The following is a 6,698-nucleotide window of genomic DNA, read 5'->3' as shown; positions in this document are numbered from 1 at the left end:
TTGTTTTATTTACAGCAAAACTCTATTTGTCAAATACCATCTCACTTGAAACCTTGTTATACAAAGGACATTTTAAAATAGAACTGCTTTTATTGAGGAGGGAAGGAAGGCTATTTCTGTTCTTACCGCCCTCAAGACATTGTTAATAGCACTGGTAACCAAACTCTAGAAAACACAGATGGAAAATTGTAATAGGGTAAATTTGTTGTAGCATATTTAGCCACGTTGTAAAATCTTGGTAGCATGCATTGTTTATATATTCTTTCTGTAGAATATACTGAGTTAAGTTGTGAAATTTAATTATTTAATATTAAATTGAAACACATACATACCTGTTACATGATCTAGGCTCTGTCCATGTTACTATGGGGATTTGAATGAGTCTTAATATTTGACTGACATTGATCAATCCGTTTTAACAAAGCTAGCTCAATTGTTGGAGCAATATGACTTATCCTTTGACTACATATACTTTGCATTGAATGTGGTTACTCCTGATAGACTAGACTTACAATTTTGGGGTGAAAAGTAGTTCCTACACCTCATATGTGTTGTCCTGCAAATGCAGCCCACATTGTTGATGTTTATTTTTAGTCTGAATTATCATAATAAATTATGATTACTTGAGCATTCAGTTTTAAGTAGATGATTAATGTAGAGTCTATTTAAAATGATGGATTAGGGTGCTCTTTAATGATAGTCTTTTATCACCATGATTTATCATGTCTTTCCACTAATATAGTCAACCTTATAAAATTTATACCTTTAGGACAAAGTGTACATTTTTATCATTTTCAAATGAGAAAATCATCATTTTAATATTAAGTGTATGTTTTAGGCTATGAAAAAACTACAGTGCCTGCCTTGAATAGAATTGTTCATTGAATCATTCAATTGCTTTCCTTTTAATCTTCTCACTTACCTTGAGATTTCAGTAAAAAATGAAAGGGTTTATGATTAATTTTCAGTATACATATAGAAATTTTTAATTTAAAATTATTGTTGTGGTCTTTCCTATTTTGTCTAAAATGTCTTTTAAAATTAGAATAAATATTCTCTATTCTAATAGTGAATTATCTAATGATTTAACGTTTTAGAAGGATTTTTATACTTACATTAACTATAACCAGTATTCTCTCTGGATGTAATTGATAGGAGAAAAGAAAAAACTTAAATTTGAAAACAGTTTGAGTTGCTTTCCCTCCAGAACCTACACCTTTTCTGAATTTTAGTTCTTTTTATTGGGAAGTATTTCACATCTTCTTGGGATATTGATGCACTATTTATTGACATGAATGTCAAAGTGCCTAACTTCCTTAAAAAAAGACATACTAAAACAGTAATTGAGCATTAGCTTAACACCCTGGATATATTAATGTTTCTTTTTACAAAACGAACCTCTTTATGGAGTTAGACTTGAGGAGGAAGGAAAAATGGCATAGTCAGAAATGTCTTGGTGACTTTATCTTCCAGACATGATGAAGTAATAGATACTCAAGGGCATGGAAAAGTAGAGTTCAGTTAGAGCATCGAAGTGTCACTGATATTAGGAGTTTAAGTTAACAGCTGATAAGGCAGCTAGAATTTACAGGGAAGAATAACAGAAAGGACATAGCCATAGAAGAATCTTTAGAAATCTTCACAGAGTCCCCATATGTCATTGGCTGAATACTAATCTATTCATGTTCAGGTTAAGGCTCCACAAGACCTTGTAAGAACAGCTTTTAGGGAGCTATGAGCTGCACAGAGATGTTGGAGGTCACAGAATGCTAAAAAATATAGGAGTTCCAACAAGCTAGTTCACAGTGTTTCACAACTCAGAAAGACAACAATTAGAATAATGACTGCTCTAGGCCTACCCTTAAAAAGCTTAAAAACAAGACTTGAGAGGATTAACTTGCCACACCAATAAACTAACTACCTGCCCAAACAGAACCCAATACAATCTAAAGTAAGACAGTACAATCTAAATTCTCCAAATGTTACATATTGAGTACAGAGTACAGTTTTTTAATAATCTGTATGGTAATGCCAAAATATGGAAATATTTGTGTTTTTATAATTATATATGCAAATGTATATAAATACGCATTTATGGGATTTTTTTATCTTTTGCTTTAAAATAGAATTATATTATACATGCTGCTTTATATCTGTTTTACTCATTGGATATACCCCCACAGAATCCCTTTCAAGTCCACTAATGAAACTACATTTCACTCCTTTTTACTGGCTGCATAATATTCCACTGTGTTGTTATACCAAATTAGGATAATAACTGCCTGTTCCCAGATTTTTGCCACCACAGTGTTTAATGCTGCACTGTATATCATTATATCCATCTATACATATATGTATGTAATAATATAATGATTATATATACACACATATATAATGATATATAAAATAATATTTATATATTATTATTCATATAATGTAAATTATTCCAAAACTCAATAGTTAAATTCAATACAATTTCAATTAGAATTCCAGCAGTGCTTTTCTGAATAGGAAAAAAAATGTTCATTTGTTCCACTGTATTTGTTGAATACACATGCCATACCTGGCATTATTCTTGTCCTTAAGCCTGCAGAGGAAACAAAGCGTACACCCTCATGGTGTTTATTGTCTGTGAGAGGAGAAATTCATTTTAAAACTACAAAATGTAAGGTCAGGTAGGGATAAGTGATATGAGGAAGAAAAGGTGCTAAAAAGTATTAGATTTTATTCCATACATGGAGTTCTGGAACCATCTCTCTGAGGAAGTGACACCTAAATCAAGACATGAGTGAAGTATGTAAATACTTAATAAAAGCTCCGTAGATACATGGAAGAAAAGAATTATAAGCAGTTAGTGCCAATATCTGAGGTAAAAAACAAAACAAAACTGTGTGTTTTAAGAACAGCAAGGAGGTCACGGTAGTTAAAGCAGAATCAGAAAAGCACTGTCAGAATTTAATTGAAATTGTGTTGAATTTAACTGTTGAGTTTTGGAATAATTTACATTATATGATTTTAAGTTTTCACATTCATGGAATGTTTTTTCATTTGTTGACACCTTTTTTTTTCATAGTAGCTTTTACTTTTATAAATGTCCAGGACTCTGTAAATGTATTTCTATTAGCAATAATCGCGCCTTGGATAAACCTCATTGGCTACAATACTGCCACTGCGCAAAGCTGTAAATGTATTTCTAACTACATCATAATTTATGGTCTCGGTGTGATGGACTATTTTTCTCATCTTTATTTTATATCCAGTCACTTTAATAAAATACTTAAGTTTAATAAATTCTAATTATCTTGTGAATTTTTAAGTAGAAAATCAAAACATTAGAAAAATAATTTATTGTCTACTTAATGTTTATAATTGTTATCACATTACTTTTGTTACAATATTCTAGATAATATTTAATAATGGTAATCAGACCATGTCAACCTATTCCCAAATAGATACTTTATTTATTTTATTTTTTCTTCTATTTTATCGTTACATATTTTCTATTGCTTGAGGCATTTTTCCACTCAATATTTTAAGCTTAACCCTGGGGTTTTATAGTTACCCTCCTTTATTCCATAATACCTAATGAAATTTTTAAATTGTGTAATTTTTTTTTAATTCCAAAAGGAGCATTACTTTGTTCCAGGTGCTGCTTTGTTCTCCCTTTGTCTCTGTCTTGTGAGGGATGTGACTTAAGCGTTCTTGTATTTTCTTTTGATGGGTGCATAGATCCTTTGTTTCCTCCTTGGGACTGAGGTCTGCCTGCCAGGAAACCACATAGAGAGTCAGGCCCATGAGTGGGGCTATGCTGTGGTCGCCCCTGTGTGCTGGCAGTTTTGCAGATAGCAGGTGGATGCCTCCACAGGATGTCTCTCTGTGGGTCAGGAGCACCTGAGAGGCAGTATTTGACGCCACATCCATAGACAGAGGCCAGGAAGAACAGGCAACGTCAGATACCTCTAGGAATGGTGGTCGTCAAGGCATTTATTATGGGTCTCTGGGGGCCGATATCACCAAATGTGTCATTTCATTTCTTTCACCAAATGCTTCTTTCATATCCTTATTCACTCTAAAGATCTGCACCTGCCCTTGCAGAGGTAGCCAGAGTTGTATTCATCTAGCCCTGTTTGCCTAGTGACTCCACTAAGAGCCTGACCTGAGAATTGTAGACGGATCCCAGATTCTCTTAAAAGTAGTCTTTCCTCTACTATTATTTTAAAATACACAAGATTGTATAAAAATTTTAAGCTTGTCTAAAATTAAAAATAAGACACTTAGGTTCCAGTTTATTTACAATTACTTTATTTGACTGAAGACAAATTATAATATTCCAAATGCCCTTATTGGCACCTCATGAGTAATTTTCCTCTAAATTTAAATTCAGTAGTGATTTTAAAAATGTTAAATGCAGTATATACAGAAAAAAACAGCTTAATTATTTTATATCTATATGATTGATTTATACTTTAATTTTTAAAGATGAAAAACTATATTTATATTCCTAAGGTATTAAATTTTCAGAATACTAAGAAAAAACTTAAAAAATCAGGCAGACCCCACTAAGTTTTAAGACATAACTATAATCAGGCTACCAGATGGCATGATTACAAGAAGTAATCAAAATTTTATGAGCATGTAGTTGGAACTTTAGGAGCTGCTCTATTGCTATAATGGTGCTGGAGATTTTAGTGAACTGTTAATTATGGTTTTGAAAATAAATTAACTTTAGAGAATCATGGAATTTATCCCTGAGGGTTAAGGCTTAGTCTCATAGTAGAGTAAAGCTTTAAAGTATCATTCTGTATGATATCAATAATGTCTTTATTTAAGAAAAAGGAGTAATATAAAGAATTTAATGCCTCAGTATGAACTAAGAAATCATCTGTTTTTAAAATGGCACTCTGGTCCCTAGATGCTTGTTGTGTCATGATATATGATTGTCTCACTGTTAATTAGGATGGCATTTAAAGGATATGGGGCTGAAGAAATGAGTCATGTCTTATGTGGGGACTCATTGTCCCTGGGCTGTCCTTCCCTACTCAGAGGAGCCCTATTATTTTATCCAGTTCTATGCATGGCCTCAGGCAGTCCGGCAGATGCTGAACTGATAGTCAAGGTAAAAACATCTTTACTTGTGCCCTGCAACTGCCATCAGCAGATGTGAGCAACCCAATTAGATAATTTTATACTTGTTTAGTGCCTCATTTTGGAATGAAGTCCTCATATATGATTTGATTATAGCAAAAACTTCTGTCTTCCACAAATTGGTAAAATAAGACTAAATTCCTCACATCAACATAGTGACTCAATGAACTAGTATACTTTTGATATTAATGTATTCACCACAGATGTTCCATTTTATAACTTCTAGAACTATTCTTAGTGCAAAATACCTCCATGAAGATTAACTCAAAAAATTTCAGGAAACTAAATCCTAAAGATCACTTTTCAAGCATAATAGATGTTAACAACAAGTTTTGAGATACTTCAGACTTTGTGTTAAATCTTCTTTTTTCCCAGGAAACTATAAAAGCAATGAAAGAAAGGAAGGAAGGAAGGAAGGAAGAAAATGAAAAAAAAAGAAAGGAAAGAAAAAAATGCACATGCACGCATTTGTACAAAAACACATAAACACATAGAAACAGCAACATAAATGTAGCTTCTTGATTTCTTGACTTCCACACTTCTGACCATATTTTCTCTACCAAGTTTTACCACTTACTCCCAAGATCATACCTTGGCCTTTACTTTTAATAATTAAGCCCTTTCTATTTTAAAATTTCAATTATCCCACGCTTTCTTTACTTTTCTGATCTCTTCTCCTGGAACTGACCCATGATGGTTAATATTATGTGTCAACTTGAGTGGGCCATGCGGTGCCCAGATGTGTTTGTGAGGGTGTTTCTGGATGAATTTAGCATTTGAATAGAGGACTCAGTAAAGTAGATCATCCTCCCCAAAGTGGGTGGGCATCATCCAATCAGTTGAAGGCCTGAATTGAACAAAAGGTGGAGGAAAGAGGAACTCACCCTTTTTCTCCTGCCTCACAATTTGAGCTGGGACATCTTATCTCATCTTTTATTGTCCTTGGACTGTGATTTACACCATTAGTTGGACCTTTGGACTTGGACTGAATTCACCACCAGTTTTCCTGGGTTTCTAGCTTGCAGATGGCAGACCACTGGACTTCTCAGACTCCATAATCAATCATGTGAGCCAATTTCCCATAAAGTCTGTCTATCTATCTATCTATCATCTATCTATATCCCCTATTATTTCTGTTTTTTATATACATATTCTGTTGGTTGTGTCTCTCTGGATACCCTCATACATGACCAATTCAAAAATTGTTCAACTGCATTAGAATCTCTTTTCCACCATGTTAGTGACCATTATTACCCATATATTCTCTTTCTTCTTTTTCCCAGCTGAAGTTTAATTGTCCCTGATGATAAACATTCTCTTGTTTACATCATCAAGTGCCTTGTTTCTCGTCTTGTCCACTTGGTTAACCCAAATATCCACCTACTTGATACAAACATCTGAAATCCAATGTGGAAAATGTACAACAATATTGCATAGTCTCCCCTTAAATTTATTATCCCAAACATCAAGTGACATTTAAGAAAATACTGCTGACACTAACCTAGTCAAATCACTCTCCCATTTGACAAAGTATTGTTAATACCTTCTTCAAA

At 33.3% G+C, this 6,698-nt stretch overlaps 1 pseudogene; it reads right to left on the bottom strand.

The window, feature by feature from the left end:
* Positions 1 to 3,024: 3,024 nt before the first annotated feature.
* Positions 3,025 to 3,181, bottom strand: LOC132436687 (U4 spliceosomal RNA; annotated as a pseudogene).
* Positions 3,182 to 6,698: the final 3,517 nt, after the last annotated feature.

Source organism: Delphinus delphis, chromosome 13 (genome assembly GCF_949987515.2).
Source record: "Delphinus delphis chromosome 13, mDelDel1.2, whole genome shotgun sequence".
Taxonomy (NCBI): Eukaryota; Metazoa; Chordata; class Mammalia; order Artiodactyla; family Delphinidae; genus Delphinus; species Delphinus delphis.
The sequence above is the reverse complement of the archived record's forward strand: the minus strand, read 5'-3'. Positions and strand labels throughout refer to the sequence as shown.